The sequence below is a fragment of the Triturus cristatus genome, chromosome 4_2, assembly GCF_964204655.1.
Source record: "Triturus cristatus chromosome 4_2, aTriCri1.1, whole genome shotgun sequence".
NCBI lineage: Eukaryota > Metazoa > Chordata > Amphibia > Caudata > Salamandridae > Triturus > Triturus cristatus.
In genome coordinates, this window is record NC_140586.1 from 961,134,229 (window position 1) to 961,160,864 (window position 26,636).

The 26,636-nt window shown below is 48.6% G+C and overlaps 1 long non-coding RNA gene and 1 pseudogene across 1 annotated transcript in view; both read right to left on the minus strand.

Moving 5' to 3' along the window:
- Positions 1-3,245: 3,245 nt before the first annotated feature.
- LOC146839130 (uncharacterized) lies at positions 3,246-5,761 on the minus strand (annotated as a pseudogene).
- Positions 5,762-5,846: 85 nt separating this feature from the next.
- LOC146839131 (uncharacterized) overlaps positions 5,847-26,636 on the minus strand; it is a 70,459-nt gene continuing 49,669 nt past the window's right edge. The window contains exons 2-4 of the long non-coding RNA XR_014960794.1: positions 17,505-17,576; positions 7,826-7,879; positions 5,847-6,813 (exon numbers count right to left, since the gene is read on the minus strand). This is a non-coding gene — a long non-coding RNA (uncharacterized LOC146839131). The remainder of the gene's footprint in view (positions 6,814-7,825; positions 7,880-17,504; positions 17,577-26,636) is intronic.

Here is a 26,636-nt window from a genome sequence, read left to right on the forward strand (position 1 = left end):
CATCAACTCTCAACTCTCCTCCCATGTTGAGTCAAGGGGAATTCTAGTCACCGCTCCTACACGACGGTGTTCGCTACTGCGCTGACGACTCCTGTAAACGGAATTGGAGTTACGTCCTCTACTGAGTAAGTTTACGTCAGTACTTATCCGGTTTTCTAACTGTTGGAATAATACAGATTGGACTGTTCTGAAAAACCAGTGTCTTTGAATCACTTGTCATCGTTTACGCTTGTCCACCGGCCTTTTCATAACATTTCGACAACTCCGGCAAAAATACTCTGAAAAACAGAAGGTCTTTAGTGGTGGAGATTACAGTATACTCTACTACATAGACGACATGCTAGTTTTTAAAGACTTTATATATCGGGAACTCTCTGCATTGCTGTAACTGAATATCTCTGCGCCACTCAGTTCGACAGTTTGATTCTTTGCCTTGAAGAAGCCCATGTTTGGGCGAAACGCGGTGGCTGTGGATGTGACAACATCATTGTAATAAAGAAAAAACCTGAAAAGTTTACTAGTTCTGTGTGTATTATAAAATCTGTTTAGTACCACACTGTATTAGCTAATTCACTCTTGCGTTGCCTCTCATATCTCTTGTTTATCATTATTGTCTATGGTCTTTTAAGCGGCTGGCCATTTGAGGTGGGCAACACACGTATTACTCAAAAGTGACATGTTCAGGCAGTGCATATGTGCTTAACCTAGCTGCTTACTTCTCAAATTTCGAATTCTACACCCATCCCAATCCGGTTTTAGGTCAGGTTTCTTGACGGAATCCACTTTATTGGGGGTCTCTGAAAACATACGATGCCGAGTGGATGGGGGGGAAACCGTGGCACTCATTTTGCTTGATCTGAGTGCCGCATTTGACACGGTTTCCCACCCCATTCTTATTAATGCCCTTAGATCATCTGGCATCACCGGCTCAGCCCTCAACTGGTTCGTTAGTTTTTTATCTAACCGTACTTTCCAAGTCTTCTCTTCCTCATCTGCCTCCCAAATTTATACATCGACGTACGGTGTTCCGCAAGGTTCCATCTTGAGCCCCTTGCTCTTTAATTTGTATGTCAGACCTTCGGCTACTATTGCGGAGCAAGCCGGGCTCACTATTTACTCGTACACCGATGATACCCAGGTCATTTATTCTCTTTCTACGGGTTCACATTCCTCCCCCTCTTCCCTCTGCTCAGGACTCAGTAACATCGCTGCTTGGATGCATGATAACAAACTGAAACTGAACGGGGGGAAAACAGAGCTACTTCTGTTTGGACATAACACCACCTTATGGGGACCCCAACATTGTCCCTCTCAAATGGGCACTTTACCTATTCCATCTAAAACAGCACGCAACCTCTGCGTCATTTTCGACGACCAGTTATCTATGAAAAATCATGTGGTTAAGACTTCTTCCACTTGCATCACTATCATTAAGTGGTTGCGTAAGATCATCTGGATGCTCCCCCAGGATACTCAGAAAACCGTGGTCCAGGCCTTAATCACCTCTAGACTGGACTACAGAAACATTCTTCTCCAGGGAGCTTGTAAAGAGGTGACTCGTAAACTACAGACAGTCCAGAATATGGCAGCGCGACTGCTCTGTAAACTCCCCAATACATCCCCTAGCTGCAACTCTCTACGCACTCTGCATTGGCTCCGCATTGAAAGCCGGACAACATTTAAGGCCCTTTGCTTCATGTACAGAATAAATGCTGGTCTGGCCCCACCCTATCTTAACTCCTTGGTACAGCACTACTGTTCCCCCCGCACTCTGCGATCATCTAATCAGCACCTGTTCTCGGTCCCTTGAATCAAAAGATCCAGAATGGGTGGCCGCTCCTTCGCTTGGTTGGCCCCTTCACTCTGGAACTCCCTTCCTCTCCGGTTGCGAACTGAACCCTGCTACCTTAAGTTTCGTAGACAGGTAAAAAACTGGTTATTCAATATGTAACAGCCTTCCTTTCTGACTCTTCCCCTCTCATTTGGTTTCTAGCGCCGGGAAACCTACGGGTAGCTGAGCGCTTTATAAACTTAAATATAATAATAATAATAATAATAATAAGTTAATAGTGTTGTATCACTTTTATTTGTTATAAAATAAATTTACCTTTATATTTAACATAAAAATATTTTATTTTTTTCAAGTTTGATAAACTTATAAAATGTACCCTACATTTTTTACACAGGGTGAGCTTCACCCAAGTTGAATATATAAAAAATGGTATTCTAAATCCTAAATTAAAAGTTAAGTAATATTTTTATTATGTATTCATAATTATTAATTGTAACAAATGTAATTATACCTTATTAAAAATGAATGTTATATCAGTGTTTAAATGAAAAACCATATGTTTATTAAAATAATAAAAGGTTTTCTTTTGAGATTTTTTTGCAATTGAATTTTGTATTTTTTATTTGTAACTAGTTGCAGTTCCAGTGGATGGCCATGTGTGATGTAGGATTTACTCCGGCTCTGAGCAGGAGTACATTTACGACTGTTTTAGGTACATTATGGCTGGAAAGATTTTATAAGTGGGGTTCGTAAATAGAAATGGGCATACTCCTTAGTGGGTGAGTGCCTGTCCTTCCCAAACCGCTCCCTATACTCCTCTTCACTCCTGCCTTAGCCCCTCCCCTTTATTCTTAAGTATTTCATATTTTGCAGGCACTCCCCTCTGTCACTGCCACATTTACTACTAAAAAGTATACTAACAAGTGCGGAATCGCTGCAGTCGGGGCAGACAACTCCACAAAGAAAAAGACAGGAGAGGCAGAATGAATGCACGTAGTTTGTGAATCGCATTTTCTTGTATTTTAGTTGTCCTATTGTAGTTTATGAATAGGCCTGATTATCTGTGAGACTCTCTTTGGTGTATCTGACGAAATTGTAAAGCTGGTGAAACTGTCCTCAGCAGATGGGAAGCAGGTTCCATTTGTAGCAAAAAGGACATGAAAAGAGGCCGCTAAAGTGGATCTTTGTAATACGAGGCTGTGTCCCATTGGAACAGAAGTCATTAGGAAAATCTAGGGTGGTGACAAGAATAGTTTCCATATGGTTGGCCTCGTCTGTAGTAGTACAAAGACTAGAGAAAGATGGGGTGGTATGTTACTAAGATCAACTACCAGTCATTCCATCACCTTTAGTTTTTCTCGATGATCAGCCCTACGTGGCACAGACATGAACAGATATTGGTCCCATAGAGACCTGTGACAACGGGACTCCTGCTGCTGCCCCCTGGTGAGGCTCATTAAGGCTGGAAACAGTTTGAAGTTACTTGGATTCTAGATCCTAGCGGCGTGGCCTCAAAGTTCAGGATCGAATGGACCTTGTGGGTTGGAGCCATGGATTATAAACATTCAGGAGAAAAAACACACTGAATGGAATGAGGCCACAAATAGTTACTAAGGAATGAAGTTAATTCAAGCATTTCCATCCCTCGCTGTGTGCTTTTCTCAGTAGAGTTTGCAGGACAATCAATGGATTGATGTCTTTGTGGCTGCTTCATCTGAAGGTTTTGCGGTGCTGAAAGCTCCTCCTCAGGATTTACAGTGAGCACCTTTTATTCTCCCACATTGTCTCTCTCATGTAGAGAGGTTGCATTTACAACTGGAGTTTTTGTCACATTGAAAGCACGGATCATTTTCTTTTACGTTGTGGGTTCTCTCTTGTTGAATCAAACTGAATCGCCAGCTGTCGCTTCCCTGGCATTTAGAACAAGGACAAGGTTTTTTCCAGGTAAGTTCTTGCAGGTTGAGCTAGACCAGATTTCCGGCTGAAACTTTTCCAGCATTCAGAGAGCTAATAAGGTTTGTGCCCAGTGGGAGTTCTCTCATGTCTAGTGAGTGTTATTTTATGACTGAAGCTTTTCTGGCTTTCAGAACACTTATACGGTTTGAGCCGAGTATGGATTCTCTCATGTACAGTTAAACCAGATTTGTAATAGAAACTTTTTGGGCATTCAGAGCACTGATACGGTTTATGGCCAGTGTGGGTTCTTTCATGTGCAGTAAGGTGGGCTTTCTGACTGAAGCTTTTCCAGCATTCAGAGCACTGATAAGGTTTGTGTCCAGTGTGAGTTCTCTCATGTTTAATTAAACTGAATCTCTCATAGAATGTTTTCGGGCATTCAGAGCACTGATACGGTTTATGCCCAGTGTGAGTTCTTTCATGTACAGTAAGGCTGGATTTATGACTAAAGCGTTTCCAGCATTCAGAGCACTGATAAGGTTTTTGTCCAGTGTGAGTTCTCTCGTGTTTAATTAAACTGGATCTGTCATAGAATGTTTTCGGGCATTCAGAGCACTGATACGGTTTATGGCCAGTGTGGGTTCTTTCATGTGCAGTAAGGTGGGCTTTCTGACTGAAGCTTTTCCAGCATTCAGAGCACTGATAAGGTTTTTGTCCAGTGTGAGTTCTCTCGTGTTTAATTAAACTGGATCTCTCATAGAATGTTTTCGGGCATTCAGAGCACTGATACGGTTTATGCCCAGTGTGGGTTCTTTCATGTACAGTAAGGCTGGATTTATAACTGAAGCGTTTCCAGCATTCAGAGCACTGATAAGGTTTTTGCCCAGTGTGAGTTCTTTCATGTCTAGTGAGACATTTTTTCAATTTGAACCTTTTCTGGCATTCAGAGCACTGATAAGGTTTTTGCCCAGTGTGGGCTACCTCATGTTGTGAGAGAGTAGATTTCCGACTGAAGCTTTTCCAGCATTCAGAACACTGATAAGGTTTGTGCCCAGTGTGAGTTCCCTCATGTTGTGAGAGAGTAAATTTCCGACTGAAGCTTTTCAAGCATTCAGAGCACTGATAAGGTTTTTGCCCAGTGTGAGTTCTCTCATGGTGAGTGAGAGTTATTTTCTGACTGAAGCTTTTCTGACATTCTGAACACTGATACGGTCTGAGCCCAGTATGGATTTTCTCATGTACAGTTAAACCGGAATTGTGATAGAATCTTTTATAGCATTCAGAGCACTGATAAGGTTTTTGTCCAGTGTGGGTTCCCTGATGTTGAATCAGACTGCTCCTAAAACTGAATCTTTTTCTGCACGTGGAGCACTGATATGGTTTTTGTCCAGTGTGGGTTCTTGTGTGTATAGCGACACTTGATTTGTGACTGAAGCTTTTCCAGCATTCAGAGCACTGATACGGTTTATACCCAGTGTGGGTCCTTTCATGTACCGTAAAGTCGGATTTTTGACTGAATCTTTTACAGCATTCTGAGCACTGATAAGGTTTTTTCCCAGTGTGAGTGCTCTCATGGCGAGTGAGACCTATTTTCTGTCTGAAGCTTTTCTGGCATTCAGAGCACTGATAATGTTTTTGTCCAGTGTGGGTTCTTTGATGTACCGTAAGGTGGCATTTCCGACTGAAGCTTTTCCAGCATTCAGAACACTGATGAGGTTTTTGTCCAGTGTGGGTTCTTTCATGCACAGTGAGGCTGGATTTCCGACTGAAGCGTTTCCAGCATTCAGAGCACTGATAATGTTTTTGTCCAGTGTAGGTTCTTTCATGTACCGTAAGGTTGGATTTGCGACTGAAGCCTTTCTGGCATTCAGGGCACTGAAAAGGTTTTTGTCCAGTATCAGTTCTATTATATTTAGTGAGGTGGGATTGATAACTAAAGATGTTCTCACATTCATTGCACTTATCGAGTTGTTTGTTTCTCCAAGTTGGGTTTGTTCCTGGATACATGTCATCTTAAGACTGAATTAGATTTCTGATTGTGTACTTGTTTATGTTACAACTCAGTATTAACTTCTAAACTACACTGCAGATGCTCTTCTTAACATAAGTATTTAACTAATGATAGCTTTTACCTAGAGATCATTTTCTTACCTTTAAAGGCACCTATCTCACTTGTCTTATAAACTTTCACTGAGGAGCCCTTGTATTTACTAAGAGGCCTCCCATGGATTCATTTTCTCCAAGTTATTCCCGGGTGAATTCTCTCAAGTTTAATTAGTCTCATTTAGTGATTCTAGTTTATCACATGTGATTTAGGAGTTTTAAAAGCACTGATAAGGTCTTTGGGCTTTAGTGTTTGCCTGTTCGGTATGATTGTTCATACAAGTAATGACAGATGATTAGGGCAAGCCAGGGTGGTTTATGAATTATCAATAGCATAACAATGACTCCTTTAATACTTTCTGTGCCAGTCTATACTTTTTTGTTCAGTGGTTAAGACAGGTACATGATCCACTTTGAAGTTGCAGGACACTTCGAAACTACTCGGATCAACCCAAGAGACAGAGTTGGTGGGGGAAAATCTTCCTATATTGGAAATGATAATCCAGCATCTTTGCCGAAACGACATCTGAGAAAGAGTATTTACAATTTGTTTCTTTTAAACAATCTTTTCTTTCCTCTGAAACACAGGAGACGGAGACAAAAGCTTGAGCTTGTGAACCGGGGATATTAGTCTTTTTGACGGTTCTGTCACATCACAACACATCTACGGATGCTGATCTGTTGGGGAGGGTTTGGGTCTCCAAAGCATTTCTCATAAACCATCAAACAGAATTTACAGCACTGAGTTTTCTCAAGTGCACGGCGTGGGGATCAATTGTGGCCAATATTCTCCTTAATCTCAGTTACTGACACTTGGTAAACATTTATGGTCATTTTCATTTACGGATTTGACAACTTTCACATTCACCAGTTTCTTCCGCTCCAACATCCTCACCATTCCTGGCACATAGAATGTGTTTCTTTTCTGGAGCTCAAGAATGTTTTAACTTTCCTTGAAATAATCCATTTCGTTGTGTTTCACTAAATTTAAACCTTCTTTTTTCTGTTCATGCTTCAGTCACCTGTAGAAATGGAGTCAGAGATTGTAAATGAACACAAAGAAAAATTATTTATCACTGGAACTCAAGGACGTGAGAGCAAACGTAATTAATATTTAAGAAAGAAACACAAGTTGCACATATATTGTGGCACAGATTCTCAGAAGCAGCCAACACTATCAATTTACAAATTCTGTGGCAAAGGCTGGCATCACAATGAGATATTCGTAATACTTTTAATGAATTATCAGATGTTATTTACTTCTCTACCCACATAAACTGTTCATCTATTCATTTTCCCAGTTATTTATGAAGGTACATTTTATTGAACAATGGAATTGGCCTTGTTGCACTCAGTGCTTTAAATTAACCCTGGGCGTAGTTTGCGAAGTAGCGCTATGCGTAGCTACGCAAAGTGCACTTCGCACTACGCGTACTACGCGTAGCATTTCGCGAACTGCGTAGTACCCTGTTCACACTGCGCAAGATGCCGTTTTCATTGATTGCACAGTGCGGACAAGCATCCGGCACTGTGCAATTATTGAAAACGGCATCTTGCACAGTGCGAGCTGTAGTTTTCTGCCGCTTGAGTAGATTTTTACTCGAGCGGCAGCTTTCTCAATGCAAACTGGTAGTTTCTCATCGCGAGCGGTCGCGAGCATACGCGACCACTCGCAATGAGGAACCTGACCTCCCCGCGTTGAGAATCTCGCCGGGATGTTTATGATAACTTGATGTTGCTGATCGCGAACGAGGAAAAAGTCTCGCCGGGATGTCATTTTGCTTGCTCGTGGTCACCAACTTGACGTTGAGGACCGCGAGCAAGCAAAAAATGACGGCTGCACTATGCTAGGCGTGTTTGCACTGTGCTACGTGCAATTCGTGTAGCGCAAAGCAGCGCAAACTTTGCAAACTACGCGAGCGTAGCGTAGTGCTTTGCCCAGGCTTACTTTAAATGCCACCGTAGACTGAGGCTGTGTCCAGTTAGCTCAGTGGAATTCACTATTTCAAATTGTGCGGATAATATTGGACTTACTTGGTGGTCCAGAACTCATCACGCTCCTCCGACAGGACCTGGGCACTGCAACACCTGAAAAAGAGAAAAAAACAGCACAACCTTAAAGGAAACCAAAAAGGGTCAAGAAAAGAATAACACAAAACAGAGGAAAGAGAAAAAAAGGCTATCTTCCATTCTCACCACAGGGTCCAGCACAGGAAACTCTGCAGCAGATGCTTGTAAACCCATAACTTACTTCTAACCACAGTGCCCCCAAGGTCATCACCAGGTGCAGCTCCACCGGTCGCACCACCCTAAAGCAAGCCCTGTGTCCACGCATATGTACTGTGTCTTTTGCTTTTAGTAGACAAGATAGAAAAGGGTAGGAGAACGCAAAAAGATGGAAGTCAGATCCAGAGAGAAAAGATGCCGAAAGAACAGACCGAGGGAGGATAGTATTATGTGGTGTAGAGGAGGAGACAAATGTGCTAATAGTTAAGGAACTGCTGGGCAAAACTGACCTAAAAAGGAACTGAGAATGATTTGCGCAGCTCAATGCAGGGGAGAGCGTCCCCAATCGCACTCCTTGGATTTGTTCAATAAACTTTAAACCATTGGTAAATGTTTTCAAAGCGCCAATTTTTATTTATCTTCTTTTGTTCTTGTCAATTACTTTCATCATTGACCTTGATAATGTGATATTCACTATATTTTTTGTTTCTGTGCCCAATGCATTTCGGCCTCGCCTCTTCATCAATCAGGGGCTTAATCTGAAAACATAAAGGCAGATATTCACCACAGTCTACATTCAATATAAATGTGTGGTTGGTATTCAGTTAAAAGAATGGTTTATAACTCGATCAAAGACTGGGTAAATGGAGGAGCCTAGCGCGCAACCAAGATGGCCGCGTAGGTGCGAAGCTCCCGAGGACCTCTGCGACCTCCTGCATTAATCCTGATTATATCCTGTCCTAAATGAGGGGACTGTGTCTGTGAACCCGAGCTGAGGCGACACCCGTTTTCCGTTTCCGAATCGGACCTCGGACACCGGCGGAAGCACCGATTGGAGGTTGCGGCCTTCTCCACGCCGGCCCCCCGGATTGGAGTTGTGGGGCGATCCGGGGACAAAGTGAACAACAGCGGCGGGCAGGGCTGGGCGACTCGCGTACCCCGCGCTTTCACTTTCGCTTTTGCGCCCTCCTTGCTCTCAAGCGAGGTAGGGTTGCGGGGCAGTGTGCGGTGGTGTGGCCTTGTCCGGGTGCCCGGCCGACCCGCCGGCTGTGTGTCGTCCTGCGGTCCTGTGGTCACCCCCCCCCCGGAACCCGTGAACTGGTTTTTCGGCCCTTTCGAGGAGATTGGCACGACTTTGGGAGTACAGCCATGGCCACAAAGCAAGATGGCGACCGGGCAAAGGTGAAATCGACCCGCCGTGGCCCGGCCCATCAGTCCAACAGTATGGACCGCTAAACCCTCCAGAAGGGATCTCCGGAGGCGCCGCGTACGTCCCCAGCGGGCCCGACTGATACGTCTGCTCAGCCCGCGGATCTGACCCTCCGAGACGTCATGGGCGCCATCGCCGAGATGAAGGCCTCGGTGGACCAGCGCTTCGACACTCTGGCGCAGAAGATAGACTCGGTCCTCGTGGATGTGGGCCTGGTGAGGGCCGACTTGTCCAAAACGAATGACCGGGTCGATTCTCTGGCCCACACTACCTCGAGCCTCACAACAGACGTGGCGGCCCTCCAAAAGGAGGTGCACCAGCTTGGCCAGGCGAGCGCCCTGATGGACCGTCGACTGGAGGACTCAGAGGGTCGAGCCCGGAGGAACAATGTTCGCATTATCGGGGTGCCGGAGGGACGAGAGGAGGAGGTGGCGGACCTGTTTGTGGAGGACCTGATTCTCACCCGTCTCCAGCCCCGGGGGCTGAGTAAACTCTTTGCGGTGGAACGTGCCCACAGGGTCCCCGGAGGAAGACCTAAGGCTGGAGCCCCGCCGCGGCCTCTCATTGCCCGGATTTTCAACTTTCGGGATAGAGACGCTATCCTGCAGACTTCTCGGCTACAGGGACCGGTCAGGCTCGACAACATGGACGTGAATTTCTACCCTGACTTTACTCCGGCGGTCCAAAAGCAGAGACTGAGTTTTCTCGGAGTGAAACGTCGCCTTCGGGACCTGAACCTTAAGTACTCAATGCTTTTTCCAGCTAAGCTGCGGGTAGAGGTGGATGGCCGCACGCACTTTTTTGACCGTCCCGAGGCGACTGGGGACTGGTTGGACACTTTGCCTGGGGATCGGGGCCGGGGGGGTGAGGGGGGTGCGGTTGGCGGGGAGGGCTCGCCGGACCAGAACTGAGGGGTGAATAGTAGGCCTTGCTCTGGACAACATTCTTGTTACCATTTACTGATCGTGTATGTTCCCCTCCTGTGGAGGTCGTACGGGGTCTATTGGGGGCTTTCCCTCCTCCTCTGGGGGACTAGTTAGTTTTTCATCTATGGGGCGACAGGCACACTGCACTTTGGGGGGGCTGTCTGGGCTCATGCAGGGGTGCAGGGAGGGGGGAGTTCTGTTGGGATGGGTGGGTGGGGGTGGAGTGTTGTTTTTTTGTACCGCAAGGCAAACCCTTTACTGTATTGGTGTTTTCGAGAGGCTCTTTGGGGGACGACTGATGGCTTCTATGTGTGATGGGGGGTAGGGATTTGACTGTGTTGTCGTGGAACGTTAACGGACTGGGGGATAGGATTAAGCGTGGTGTGGTCCTGCAGTATCTGAAACGAATTTCACCAGATCTGGTCTTCCTGCAGGAGACACACCTTATTGGTAATTCCTTTCATGCCATGAATCGGCGAGGCTATCGCTTGGTGGCCCACTCGGGCTTCACCTCGGGCTCGCGGGGGGTGGGCATCATGGTTAAGAACTCGCTCCCGTTGGAGATTGATGAGGTGCGCCATGATGGGAGGGGACGCTACACTGTCTTGGTGGGTAGAATGGAGGGCAGAGTAGTCGTTTTTGTATCAATGCATTTCGGCCTCGCCTCTTCATCAATCAGGGGCTTAATCTGAAAACATAAAGGCAGATATTCACCACAGTCTACATTCAATATAAATGTGTGGTTGGTATTCAGTTAAAAGAATGGTTTATAACTCGATCAAAGACTGGGTAAATGGAGGAGCCTAGCGCGCAACCAAGATGGCCGCGTAGGTGCGAAGCTCCCGAGGACCTCTGCGACCTCCTGCATTAATCCTGATTATATCCTGTCCTAAATGAGGGGACTGTGTCTGTGAACCCGAGCTGAGGCGACACCCGTTTTCCGTTTCCGAATCGGACCTCGGACACCGGCGGAAGCACCGATTGGAGGTTGCGGCCTTCTCCACGCCGGCCCCCCGGATTGGAGTTGTGGGGCGATCCGGGGACAAAGTGAACAACAGCGGCGGGCAGGGCTGGGCGACTCGCGTACCCCGCGCTTTCACTTTCGCTTTTGCGCCCTCCTTGCTCTCAAGCGAGGTAGGGTTGCGGGGCAGTGTGCGGTGGTGTGGCCTTGTCCGGGTGCCCGGCCGACCCGCCGGCTGTGTGTCGTCCTGCGGTCCTGTGGTCACCCCCCCCCCGGAACCCGTGAACTGGTTTTTCGGCCCTTTCGAGGAGATTGGCACGACTTTGGGAGTACAGCCATGGCCACAAAGCAAGATGGCGACCGGGCAAAGGTGAAATCGACCCGCCGTGGCCCGGCCCATCAGTCCAACAGTATGGACCGCTACACCCTCCAGAAGGGATCTCCGGAGGCGCCGCGTACGTCCCCAGCGGGCCCGACTGATACGTCTGCTCAGCCCGCGGATCTGACCCTCCGAGACGTCATGGGCGCCATCGCCGAGATGAAGGCCTCGGTGGACCAGCGCTTCGACACTCTGGCGCAGAAGATAGACTCGGTCCTCGTGGATGTGGGCCTGGTGAGGGCCGACTTGTCCAAAACGAATGACCGGGTCGATTCTCTGGCCCACACTACCTCGAGCCTCACAACAGACGTGGCGGCCCTCCAAAAGGAGGTGCACCGGCTTGGCCAGGCGAGCGCCCTGATGGACCGTCGACTGGAGGACTCAGAGGGTCGAGCCCGGAGGAACAATGTTCGCATTATCGGGGTGCCGGAGGGACGAGAGGAGGAGGTGGCGGACCTGTTTGTGGAGGACCTGATTCTCACCCGTCTCCAGCCCCGGGGGCTGAGTAAACTCTTTGCGGTGGAACGTGCCCACAGGGTCCCCGGAGGAAGACCTAAGGCTGGAGCCCCGCCGCGGCCTCTCATTGCCCGGATTTTCAACTTTCGGGATAGAGACGCTATCCTGCAGACTTCTCGGCTACAGGGACCGGTCAGGCTCGACAACATGGACGTGAATTTCTACCCTGACTTTACTCCGGCGGTCCAAAAGCAGAGACTGAGTTTTCTCGGAGTGAAACGTCGCCTACGGGACCTGAACCTTAAGTACTCAATGCTTTTTCCAGCTAAGCTGCGGGTAGAGGTGGATGGCCGCACGCACTTTTTTGACCGTCCCGAGGCGACTGGGGACTGGTTGGACACTTTGCCTGGGGATCGGGGCCGGGGGGGTGAGGGGGGTGCGGTTGGCGGGGAGGGCTCGCCGGACCAGAACTGAGGGGTGAATAGTAGGCCTTGCTCTGGACAACATTCTTGTTACCATTTACTGATCGTGTATGTTCCCCTCCTGTGGAGGTCGTACGGGGTCTATTGGGGGCTTTCCCTCCTCCTCTGGGGGACTAGTTAGTTTTTCATCTATGGGGCGACAGGCACACTGCACTTTGGGGGGGCTGTCTGGGCTCATGCAGGGGTGCAGGGAGGGGGGAGTTCTGTTGGGATGGGTGGGTGGGGGTGGAGTGTTGTTTTTTTGTACCGCAAGGCAAACCCTTTACTGTATTGGTGTTTTCGAGAGGCTCTTTGGGGGACGACTGATGGCTTCTATGTGTGATGGGGGGTAGGGATTTGACTGTGTTGTCGTGGAACGTTAACGGACTGGGGGATAGGATTAAGCGTGGTGTGGTCCTGCAGTATCTGAAACGAATTTCACCAGATCTGGTCTTCCTGCAGGAGACACACCTTATTGGTAATTCCTTTCATGCCATGAATCGGCGAGGCTATCGCTTGGTGGCCCACTCGGGCTTCACCTCGGGCTCGCGGGGGGTGGGCATCATGGTTAAGAACTCGCTCCCGTTGGAGATTGATGAGGTGCGCCATGATGGGAGGGGACGCTACACTGTCTTGGTGGGTAGAATGGAGGGCAGAGTAGTCGTTTTTGTATCAGTGTACGTTCCACCGGGGTTACAATCTACCACGTTTGCGGACCTGTGGCGCCTCCTCCTTGACCTCCCGGGTGGGCTTCTGATAGTGGGGGGGGACTTCAATGCGGTGGCTTCTGGGTCTATGGATCGTCATCCCCCTAGGGACCTCCCCCGGGCACAGGCGTGGCTGTCCGGCCTTTTAGACACACTGGGATTGGTGGATTGCTGGCGACTAAAGCATCCCGCGCAGCTGCAGTACACCTTCCATTCGGGTGCCCATGGTAGCCTCTCGCGGCTTGATTATGTCCTTGTCCCTGCGGCCTATGCTGGGAGAGTGGGAGAGGTGCGCCATCTGGCGCGGGGTATTTCAGATCACTCCCCACTACTGTTGCACTTTGATGTCTTCCCGAGGGGGGAGGGCAGGGTAGCCCCAATCAATGCCTGGTACCTGCGCGACCCCACTATTCGTGCTGACTTGATTAAATCCTTGCAGCGGTACTTTGAGGAGAATGTGGGGTCTGTCCCTTCGGCTATCTCCCTGTGGGAGGCCTTTAAAACAGTTCTCAGAGGGGAGGCCCTCTCCTTTATCTCCCATGCCCGGAGGCGCGAGCGGGAGGAGGTGACCCGGGTGGAGGCCGAGATTACTGAACTGGAGGGTGACCTGGGGAGCGGGGTGACGGATGCCGCATTACATGTTCTTCACCTCAAGCAGGCGGCCTATAGGGCCCTCGTCACGGAGGCGGCCAGGGGCCTCAGTAGAGGGCAGCAGGGGCGACTGTATGATGTGGGTGATAAGGCTGGTAAATTGATTGCGTGGTTGGACAAAAAGGAGAGAGCGAGTCGTGTGGTTCCGCTGATCGAGAGAATGGATGGTGTACGTGTCACCGAGCCGGAAGCCATTGTCTCCTGCTTCGCGGATCATTTCCGCGAGGTGTATTCCCCGGTTTCTCCCTGCTCGGAGGAGGATTCCCATGCCCTGCTTCGGGACATCGCGCTGCCCTCCCTGTCGGTGGAGGACAGGGAGTCGTTGGAGGCTCCTCCCACCTCAGACGAAATTGCCCTTGCCATCCGCTCGGTCGCATCTGGCAAGGCCATGGGCCCCAATGGCATCCCTATCGAGCTGTATAAGCTGCGACCGGATGTACTGGCGCCCCACCTTCGCGCAATGTTCCTGGCGGCCCGCTCGCGGGGCTCCCTTCCGCCGGACCAGCGTCTGGCCACAATCGTGGTGATCCACAAGGAGGGAAGACCCCGTGAGCGGGTCACATCCTATAGGCCTATCTCGCTCTTGAATGCGGAGCCGAAAATCCTCGCCAAGGTGCTCGCCAACCGGCTGGTCGGCGTGGTGGGCGATTTGGTCCACCAAGACCAGTCCGGCTTTATACCCCATCGCAACACGGCCCTTAATTTGCGGCGCCTGCACGGGGTGCTCACGCGTGTTCCGTTTGTGCGGGAACCGGCCATCTTGGTGTCCTTGGACGCCACCATGGCGTTTGATACGCTCGAGTGGCCATACATTTGGGCGATGCTGGCGAAGTTTGGCTTTGGACCGGGATTCATCAGCTGGGTCAAATTGTTGTATTCGGGCCCATTGGCGCAGGTGGTGGTGAATGGACGAGTCTCGGCCCCATTCGCGCTGGGACGGGGCACGCGACAGGGTTGCCCCTTGTCGCCTCTCCTGTTTGCACTGGCCTTGGAACCCCTGGCGGAGTGGCTGCGGTGGCACCCTTCCATCCGTGGTCTCCGCTGGACCCCCGAGCATGAGGACCGCGTGTCCCTCTACGCTGACGATATCCTCTTGTATCTCGCCTCCCCGCGTAAATCACTGATTGTCCTGGTTGATGTTTTGCGCTCATTCGGTCGCAACTCAGGCCTTGTCATCAACTGGGCTAAATCCTGTGTATATGTGCTTTCCGGGGAGGCTCCCGTCCTCCCGCGGGACTGTCCGATCCAGATTGCCTCCCAGGGGTTTCGGTACCTGGGTATATACATTACTCTGGACCCGGAGGCCCGCTACGAGCGGAATTTGCTACCCCCCCTCCAGCGCTTGAAGGAGGACGTTGTGCGTTGGCGGCGCCTGCCGCTTTCGCCGCTCGGCCGAGCGGCCTTGTTTAAGATGATGTCGTTGCCGCGCTTCCTGTACGCTCTCCAGAACACTATGGACTTGGTCCCGGCGCGCTACTTCCGTGAGGTGGAGAGTCTGCAGCGTCGCCTGTTCTGGGACGGGAGGCCGCGTATCGCCTTGGCTAAATTGACGCTCCCGTGGTACGATGGGGGGGTTGCCCTCCCGGATATTAAACGGTATTACTGGGCCTCCCAGCTAGCTGCAATTAATCACGGCCTCTACGGGCCCGCCCTGAACCCGGCATTTGAAATGGACAAGATGCTCCTGCCTGGTGGCGACTACAATCGAGCGCTCTACTCTGGTGCGCCTGACCCCCGCCTGACGGGACCGACGCGTGTCATGGTGCGAGTATGGCACGCGGCTAACGCAGCTATGGGGTGGAAGGACCGTTTGACCCGGGCGTCACCGCTATATGCGTCTGAGAGGTTGGGCTCCCTGTGGACCTCGAAGGGCTTCGAGAAGTGGGACACGATCGGCATCAGTACAGTGGGAGATCTCTGGACGAGGGGGGGATTTAAAACGTTCGAGACGCTGCAGACGGAGTTTCAGTTGCAAGGCAGTGAATACTTTCGGTACTTGCAAGTCCGTCACGCACTGGGCTCCATCTTCCCGGATGTCGCATCCATTCCGGAGTCTTCCCCCCTGGAGGACAGAGTGCTGGATGGCCATGTCCCAGACAGCACGATCTCCCTTATATATAAAAAACTGATTAACGACCGATCGGGCCTGCTGGCTGGCCTCCGCGAGGCCTGGGTCGCCGATGGGCTGGAGTTGGACGACGAGGACTGGATTTCCGCGGTGGCCTCTCCGAAGGAGGTGGCCATTCCGGCTCGCCTTCGCTTCGTCCAGCTTAAGATCCTCCACCGGGTTTACGTGACGGGGCCAAGGCTTCTGCGTATGGGCTTTGCTGAGGATGGACTGTGTAAGCGTGGCTGTGGTGCTTTGGCAACTTTCTTGCATATTCTGTGGGAATGCCCGAAGGTGGAGCGATTCTGGCGTGGTGTGCATGAGGTCCTGCGAGTGGTTACGCGTGTCGCGCTGCTGCCTGAAGCGAGGAGATGCTTGCTGAATGTGTGGGAACCAACTGACTATTCGGTTCCGCAGACGCGATGGGTGACTCTGGGATACATGATAGCTAAGCGTGACATTGCTCAATTGTGGGGATCCCAGAGGCCCCCGGCGGTGTCGGCCTGGAAAGAGCACATGGATTGGTGTATGTTCCGTGAAAAGGTGGTGTATGTGGCGAGGGGTAAGCCTGGGGCGTGGGTGAAAATCTGGGGCCCCTGGAACGTCTACCGCGGGGGTATTTGTGAGCCACCATTGCTGCCTGCTGCCTCACCAGCTCCGTCCCCCTAGCTGACCCCCTCCCCCAGCCATCGGCACGGGGTTCCCCAGTCCCTGATCTGTTCCCATTCCCCTCTTTAGAGTCTTGCGGCTGGTTGGGGTCCCCCATTTAAGGAGCGCGTGCGGTCACTTCGGATTGCGGGTTGCCTTGCGGGTGTGGTTTTTGTGTTGTTGTGTTTTTACAAAATGAAACCGTATTGTGGGCTTGGAGCCATGTGGCCCGCGCTATTGATATCTCCTGATTTACCTTTTTGCACCGCCAAGAGCCTTTCTTTGTATGTATGTCATATGCTTCTCCACTCTAGCGGCCGGCCGGACGGTTGTAGGCCCATACTTGTAACTATTTGAGATTGCAATAAACGGTTTCAAAAAAAAGAAAAAAAAAAAAAAAAAAAAGACTGGGTAAATTACTTTCAGATTAATCCCCTGATGAAGGGCGAGGCCCGAAATGCATTGGGCACAGAAACAAAAAATATAGTGAATATCACATTATCAAGGTCAATGATGAAAGTAATTGACAAGAACAAAAGAAGATAAATAAAAATTGGCGCTTTGAAAACATTTACCAATGGTTTAAAGTTTATTGAACAAATCCAAGGAGTGCGATTGGGGACGCTCTCTCCTGCAGGGAACTGCGCAAATCATTCTCATTAACTTTGTTCCCCAAACTCAGGGGGATAACCAATCACCACCAATCACACCTATACCTTTGAGCATACAGAATAGCCAGGAGTGCGAAGGTCCTTCCTCCATTTGGATCTAAAAAGGAACTGGACTATCACTACACCCCAACATGTTCCAGGAGGAATGTGGCTCCATCAGGTGATTATCAGAAGTTTGATAACAACAAGAATAGTGCAGAGAGGGAGTCAAATGTTAAAGCTGAAGAGACAAAAAAAACAGAGATCAAGAAAGGGAATAGAGAAAGAAGAAACCGGGGAAAAGGAAACTTGGAGTTATAAGAATCCTTACCTGACAGTTATATTATTTTTTGTTCCACCAAGGGTGGCAGCCACGTTGCACTGCCTGGTCATCCCAGAATACCTTGAAAGGAAGTAAAGAAATAGTTGAGCATCAGACGACAATCACACTTCATCCCATCTTCCAAATAACCGTCCTGAACTTCCAAAACAAAAGAATCTCTTGTTCTCTGGAGGCCATTGTCAAGCAACTCTGGTTATGAATAAATACTTTTTTTGGTTCAAGAACCACGATCCCTCGCTGGAAAAGGTCTCTGTGAATATGGAGTGCACCCACAGTCTCAGAGAACAGACCCAAACAACCCAGTCCACGTCTTCATAATGCGCATCTTCCCATTTTCAGCCCATGAAACTTGCAAATCAAAACAATCTGGTTCACAAAAGGCATGTTAAAGTCCTTGTACATAATTCTGTGCACCGTTCATAAATCAGTCAACCAGACTCTTAGATTTATACAAACCATGTTCTCTGAGCAACAGCAGTTCAAGCTCAAGCTGGTGCAGAGTTCGCATGCTGAGCAATGGAAGCAGCAAAGCATCAATGTGTTGGCGCTTTTTATTTATAAATTATCTAAAGGTGTGATGCAGGGGGTCAGTGTCTTGTGAGCTCTATAGGACGGCGACCCAAGGACTAGAATTTGGAATAAATCCTTGCAAGACAAAGCTTAGAACATTGGAATGTTGAAATCTCCACTGAAGACAACGGAGCAGCAGCAGCCTCTAAAACCTGATATAGGCCCGCTGCTCTCAACATTACAATGTCCTAATACACAGCCTCTGCCTCTCTCTTTCCCCTGCCTCTCCGAAATATATGGGTTGGGCAGGAGAAGGCAGAAGATAGAGCCTGCAGCAAGGCACACAGGAGCCTCCCCCCTTCTTCCTCCCGCAGCTCGCAGTGTCACTGGCATCTCAGAAGGAAGAGGGGGGATTTCGACTCAGCTCCGGCATCTCCCTGGCTCAACTGAATGATGAAAAGCAGTTTAGCTGAGCTCAGGGAGAACCAGGGGCTGACTTCAGCCTCCTTTCACAGCTATTGCTGTGAATGTTCAACAATTAACCCCCGTGGTCCTGCATGCGGCTGTTAACTGTTGAACATTCACACTAACAGCTGTGAAACAAAGGTTTTGAAGAACCGGAGGTGTTTCAACCCCCTCGGTCTCTGGGACATCTTTGTTTTATTAATTAACACATTCTGCCCTCATGGGGCAAATGTTGTAATGACCTTATAGTCAGCCATAGCAGGTAATTATGTCCATTAAAGGATTGCCCTCTTGGTAAAGGCCCTTGCCTTTGGAGCTACAACAAGCTATAAGGCTTTATTAAATGTTTAAAATAATTACTGAAGGCATAAACATGGTTACTCAGTCAGAGAAATAATCATCATAATATTTTCAGGAGGATCATATACAGTTAACCTCTAAAGTATATCAAAAGCCAGAATCAGAAATTACTACATAGACAGCCCAAAAAAACTAATGTGTGCTAAGAAATAAGAAAACGTTTTTCTATAATATCAAACAGCAAACTGACATAGAATCTGCTTAGTTAAAAATCAAGGAAAAGTTCTTAAGTACAAAATCAGTAAGAGGACTGACATGTAGTCTGCCTTTTGGAAAAGGGTAAAATAAAACAATTCCAGCAAATATCGCAAAACAGTACATTTTATAAGTTTTTAGACGGAGAGAACGCATTATTTGTAATGTAATGTAAGTAGTTTATTGTCTAGTTAACTAAAACTTTACAATTCCTCATAAAAAGAAAAGTTATAGCAGCAAAGTCAATAGTTTGAAACTAATTAAAAATAATATGCCATAAAATATCCGTGCATTATGCTAAAAGTAATGATACAATTATAAAAATTGTAGTCCAATACAATACAAGAAGACTTAAAATTTGATAAAACGAGTACTCAGTTCTCAGTGGAGGGGTAAGTGTGCAATTGTCAGTTGCTTTGTGGGCAGCTGCAGCAGTAAATTTCTGTTGACTGTTTGCTGGAGCTTATGTCATCCGGGTGAGGGGTACCCTAGGTATATGTTGTTTGCTGTGAGGTGTCACTGGAATATCTTTTTATTGCAATGGTGAAGTGTTCAATGATCCAAGTTTCTCCCCTACCGCTTCCATAAATTGCACAAAGCGGCACGCTAGCTGAACGTCTCCACCTCAGAGGCTTGCCATCACAGCTTGTCTGCAGGTTCTTATCCCCATCCTTACAAAGACTGGCTTCAGTAACTGACAACGTTCAGCTTGTAGTTCTCTGCAGATGCATAAAAGGTGTAATACACTTTCATTGGCTCCCTCACATAAACGGCATCTTGACTGACCCGGCGATCGTTTCCAAGGGGGAAGGTGCGGCAGTGCTGGTAAAATACCCATTCGAAGATGAAGATATTTTTCTTTCTTCCTCCTGTTGAAACCTACGCCTAGGTAAGATTGCAGAGAAGACTTGACATAGCTTTGCACAACAAACCATCCGTGGTTTCTTTCTGTTAGTACCGCCTTGTCTTCTAATAGGGATAGGTTGTTCACTGTTTTGTTTACGATTTGTTTAAAACAATTGTAAGACCCTGAGACATTCCAAAGTTCCTCCAGACCCAGGCGCTCTTTTGATTCTATCAAATAGGTCATACCTGGACAGTCCCTCTTTCGATGTATTTCGTTCCATAGGTAGGAATTCAATGTTCTTGTACCAGTTCTTGGCATACGCTCCTTTGCGGGCCAAATCTTGGCTTTGTAGGCCGAACTCTAACCTTATATGGGCCGGTGAGACGTACATGGGTAGATTAAAAATCATTCTGGCTGCTCTTGAAACAGTGCTGTCTAATATGGCCGCATCTCTTCCCCTCAGGCACTCGCTCCCATAAGTAATTGCCGGAATGGGCTTCCCTTGCCAGACTTGTAAAAGTGGAGTAAGATTTGGGCCGGTGATTTTATGTTTGATAGATTTCATTGCTGCCGCAATAGAGTTGCCTCTTCTTTTGATGACATCTTTTTGTGAGTTAAGTGTGCCTCTATTGTCTATTATTACTCCTAAGTATTTGCATTGGTCAACTACTTCTATTGTTGAGTTAGCCAGGGGCCAGCGGCAGTTAGAGGTTTTCTTTCTCGGATGAATCCTCATTACCTTCATTTTGTCATAGTTGATGGTTAAACCATTGTTTGCTGAATATACTGGTTGTATCTAGTAGATGTTGAAGGCCAATGGGGGTTCGACTAACCAGAACGAGGTCGTCTGCATACAGGAGGTTGGAAAGTAGCAGCCCTCCTATTTTTGGAGCATGCGAATTACAGGTTTCCAGTTCTGATGATAGATCGGACATATACACGTTAAAAAGTGTCGGTGCCAGGACGCACCCTTGTTTGAGTCCCTTGGTTGTAGGGCTGTTTCGAGACAGGAACTTACCATCTCCTAGCTACACTTGTACCCACGTATTTGTGTGGAGAAAAATTAACTAGTTTAGGAGAGGTGATGGTATTTACTTATCCTTGAGCTTGTGCCATAATTTGCTCCTGTCGATTTTATCGAACACTTACGAGTAGTCTATAAAACACATGAATAGGGGGTGTTTTGCTGTTTTCGCTCCATCTATCATTAGGGACAGGGCAAGTATGTTCGTTGTTGTACCCATGCCCTTTCAAAAGCCCGTCTGACTTACGGGTATAATAGATTTTTCATCTGTCCAGGTAATGAGATCTTCCAGAAGTAGACCAGCATAATATTTCACCTCGACATCGATTAAAGCCACAAGCCTATAGCTGTTTGCTAAGTTCTGGGCGTAGTTGACGGAGTACCACTACACGGAATTATGCAGAATTGATCAAAAACTCTGTGCATTCCGCTCTGCAACTCCATTCCGTATCACCACAATTTATAAAACAGAAACCTCATAAATAACTCTAATATTACATGCTAAAATGCATATAATCATCTCACAAAAGTAAAAATGAAAATATAGCAAGCAGTGAGAGAGGTGATGATTTTGATGTCCTCCCAAACCTAGGGAGAGAACCAAGCAGATGCCTTGAACACAAAGATCACATCAAGCTGAAAGATTGGTGGTGGACCCAGCCCCCTAGGACCACCCCAAGCACAGTTATGGGCAAAAAAATACAATCCCAACCAAAGGCCCTGCAAAGCATTATGGGACGATTTTCTAGAGTGCAGTGAATAATATAGTATGCAATATCAAAACATTCAAGGGGCAGGCTCTCGGGCTCAGCTGAGAGCTAATACTATAATATTCACTAAACTCTAGAATCTTGCCCCATAATGCTAGTGTAGATGCAAGATGTGGAAAATCCGTATTAATCACTGAAGGATTTTGTTGAAATCCTGAATTTGTTGAGAATTTAGCATTTTATTCTGTATTGGGCTGTGGGGCCATCGAGACTGAAGGAATGTTCCAATTTGACTGCCTTTGATTCTACATGCTCGTCACAGAGGCCAGTTGGGCTGGGACCATTGGCTGTGACATCCCATTCTGTGCCATCTGATTCATGTTCCCATTTACAAGTTTGCTGCAAGCATGGCAAAGAGTGTGTCTTATTCTGCACACTATTAATATTTTAGGTATTTATATTGCCATGGTTAGTAAAACTGATACCTTGAGAAAAGACATTTCTGGATGCAACGCTAAAAGACAGGCAGACACAAAACCACACGCGCCCTCTTTGTCCGGTCTTCGACTTTGCTATATTGTGTAAATCTGCACAAACTTGTGTCGCTCTCATTATTTTTAATCAATTGACTTGCTTAATCCTTTGTCTTTAAATTGAATGATCAACTCTTTATACTTTTGCACAACAATCTCTGGTTATTTTGAGGCGCTTCACTCTGTGGCTCCTCAACTGGCCAGTTTACAACCAACTTTAAGTCATTCCAGAAATCTCTAGGGACAACAATTTCAAAGACCATATTCAAACCCATCCAAAGCACCTTCAAAACAGTTACAATCTTCCCCCTCTGAGCACCACTTTTCTGGCTGCTTCTAAGCTTGTGGAAATGTGCCCAGAATGTCAAAAGATCAGCTCTCGACCACGGCACATGCACATACGCTCCTCCATGCACTTCTCAAAGGAAATTCTTTTACATCAACTGTTTCGACTCTGAACCACATTCGTCAGCATTCCCTATTTCTAAATGTTTCCTTTGTTATTTTCTCCCCTTCGTTGTAAATTTGTTTTTTTATCTCTTCACATCATTCCAATCTCTTATTGTATTTATCAGTTCTGTCAGATGTGTTCTTAATGGTACAATTGTCACACTTCATATTGCTGAATTCACATTATGCGCTTTTGATAAATCCTCAAGTTTCTCATAACCGTAATGAGAAGCGTAATAAGCATAATGCTGTTCAAGCGGCAGCCACAATCCTAGTCAGAGTAAGGGGCGCTTTCCCTCGCCAGTTATGTTGCAAGTGGATTCACTTTGTAGAGATTTGGAGACTGTAATGTCCTCTCCTTGTTGTCACCATTATGTGCATCAGTACAGTGTAGTGAACCCGATTACAAAACATCACATTGATTAAAGTCTATGAAGGATACATCACCGTTTGTGTGTATCGGGCACAGTGCACAGCGAGGACTCGAGGGAACTGCTTGGATGACTCCTGCAGTTCTGTAGAGCAGGGTACAGAATCACTCATAATACTGGTTTTTACACGCGTTGTTTCCAGGATCAATGAGCCTTGAGCTTAGAAGCACGCGCTCCCTTTTAGTGTGTAATTGTAGGTGGCGGTACGCGTTAGTGGCTGTTATCCGGCTCTACCTTGTATCTGGGCGAGGAAGCCTCATGGGGTCTGTGGAGGAAGGCGGGTCTGTTGTGATGTAATGATCAGTGGTTGAGATTAGGACCTCAACTTCCCTGGAAATGGCAGCATATCCCTTTATGCCTAATGATGTTCATGACATTACAGGAAATAATATCACACTACAATAGACCCAGTGTGGCTACAGTCGGCGATGACATCAGGAAAAAAACATGAGAAGACATAGATAAAAGACTTACAAGGACTGCCTCAATGACACTTCCTTCACCAAGGTACGCGTGTAGTGAAGTGTTGGGAGCTTCAATAGCTGCGGCGAGGCAGGAAAGGTATGATATGGTGTGGCTCACTGGTTAGAGGCGGCAGACCCGTAAGCAGAAGTCGGCCCGGGACCACGGTTTGATTCCCGACGCTGCAGGGTCTTGGGCCAAGGTCAGCGGACTCGATAATTCTCTCGGTGCCTACTCTAACCACGGATCCCACTCAGCAACTCTGGGCAATAGCTTGCTTATCTCCACTTACGGCCCCATCAGCGCCGGGGATGCTTGTCTTCACCTTGGAGATTCCCAGTAGGGATCATCTCACAGGGAAAGCCAGGATGGGTTCCCCAGTTGCGCTCAGCGCCGGGATACTCCTGAGTAACTGCGCGCTTTACAAATGCAATATAACATAACATAACATAACATATGGCTTTCTACTCTCCATTGCAGAGCCAGGCAAGGACCAGACTGCACAGCCCGATCTCCCTTCAGCGACATGGAAGAGATGGCAGTACAGCTGCACCAATATCTCTTCCGCTCCCTTGAAAGGCCTGATAAGGACCAGGATGCATTGCTTATTCTTTCACTCTTGCATGGCCTGGTATGGACCACGATGCATAGCTTGTTCTTTCACTCTTGCATGGCCTCGTATGGACCAGGATGCATTGCTTGTTCTTTCACTCTTGCATGACCTGGGAGGGCTAGGATGCTGAGCCAGGGCTTGGGGAGAACCAACATGTAAGCCAGGGCCTGGTGGGGACCAAGATGTGAGCCAGAGGCTAGTGACGACCAGGATGTGAGCCAGAGGCATGTTGGGAACCAGGATGTCAGCCGGGGCCTGGGGAGGATCATGATGTTGCTGGGGCTGGTGGGGACCAGGATGTCAGCCGGGGCCTCCTGAAGACCAGCGTATGAGACTGGTGAGGAGCAGAGCATGACCAGTGGCCTGGTGGGGACCAGAATGTAAGCCGGGGCCTGGTGAGGACAAGGATGTGAGCTGGAGGCATGGTGGGAACCAGGATGTGAGCCGAGGCCAAAGGGAAGGTCAGGATGTCAGCCAGGGCTGGTGGGGACCAGGATGTGAGCCAGGGCCTGGTGTGGACGAGAATGTGAGCCGGGTCCTGGTGTGTAAAGGGATGCTGAGCCGGGCCTGGCGAAGACCAGGGAACTGAGCTGCTCCTGGTGAGGACTAGCATGTGGGCAGGGCTTGGTATGGACCTGGATGAGAGCCAGGGCCTGGTGAGAATCAGAGTGTGACCCGTGGCATGGTGGGGACCAGGATGTGAGCTGGGGCCTGGTGAGGACCAGGATGTGAGCCGGGGCCTGGTGGGGACAAGGATGTGAGCCGGGGCCTGGTGAGGACCAGGATGTGAGCTGGGGCCTGGTGAGGACAAGGATGTGAGTCGGAGCCTGGTGAGGACCAAGATGTGAGCCAGGGCATGGTGGGGACCTGGATGTGAGCCAGGGTGTGGTGTAGACTAGGATGTGATCCATGTGATATGTAAATATTGAGGTACCCTGAGTGGGTATGTGCTGCGACTAGATCACAGACTAGCCAGAAGGGAAAGGCTGGACACTTGGACCCTGGAACAAAGGGCCAAGCATCCAATGACAAGGGTGTTGGGCCTTGTGAGCCAGCCCAGGGAGCTCCAGAGGTGCAGGAGGAAACTGACCCTGATAGGGACGATCTGGCCTCTGAGGGAGGGACTCCATCCCTGCCAGAGCTGGCAGATTTGGCAGAACTGACAGGAGCAGGTGGGCCTTCCAGAGAGGAGTTCTGTAAGGGGCAGAGAGACTGTCCCGCCCTTGAGAGCTTGAGGCAGATTGCCTCTAAGCCGGAAGAAGGGGATGACAGTGAGTTTCACAGAATCTCCTGGGAAGATGGACTGCTTTATACTGAGGCCAGAAACCTCAAGGAGGGGGCCACCAGGAGGTTGATGGTGCCCCGGAAGTATAGAGAGTTCATCCTGACTTTTGGTCATGATATCCCCTTGGCAGCACATTTGGGACAGACAAAGACATGGAACTGGTTGGTGAACCAATTCTACTGGCCCCATATGTCTGAACAGGTAAAAGTGTTTTGCAGCTCCTATGTCACCTGTCAGGCCAGTGGGAAGGCAGGGGGCGAGACAAAGGCTCCCCTAATACCGCTGCCAGTGGTTGGGGTTCCTTTTGAAAGGGTGGAGATGGACATTGTTGGTCCCCTGGACCCACCTACTGCATCATGGAATAGGTACATCTTGGTGATAGTGGACCATGCCACTATGTACCCTGAAGCAATCCCTCTTAGAACCATAGATGCTCCTGAGGTGGGTAGGGCACTGCTTGGTGTGTTCATCAGAGAGGGTTTTCCTAAATAGATTGTGTCAGATAGGGGCCCAAACTTTCTGTCTAGCTATCTGACTGTGATGTGGGATGATTGTGGTGTCAACTACAAGTTCACCACCACATATCACTCCCAGACTAATGGTCTGGTGGAGTGGTTTAACAAGACCATGAAGGGCATGATCAATGGGTTGTCTGAGAAACTCAGGAGGAGATGGGATGTTCTCCTCCCATGCCTACTGTTTGCATACAGGGAGGTTCCACAGAAAGGGGTTGGTTTCAGTCCCTTGGAATTGTTGTTTGGACACCCTGTCAGGGGTCCATTGTGCCTGCTGAGAGAGCCTTTAGAGAAGCCTCTGAAGAAGCAAGGACAAAGTGCTGGACTATGTGCTAGGCCTGAGATCTAGAATGGCCTAGTATATGTACAAGGCAAGCACAAAACTGGAGGCTAGCCAGAGGCTCGCGAAGCACTGGTATGATCAAAATGCTACTATGCTTGAGAAGACTCCTGGACAGTTGATGCTGGAGTTGGAGCCTGTGGCTCCCAGCATCCTTGATGACAAATGGAGTGGGCCCTACCCAATCTTAGAAAAGAAGGGTGAGGTTACCAATGTGGTCGACATTGACAACCACAGGAACCCTCATAGGGTCCTACATGTGAACAGATTGAATCCCCACCATGACAGGGCAGATATGACCATGTTACTAGTCACTGATGAGGTAGTGGAGGAGGAAATCGAGCCAGTGCCTGACCTCCTCTCCAATAAAGTGCAAGATG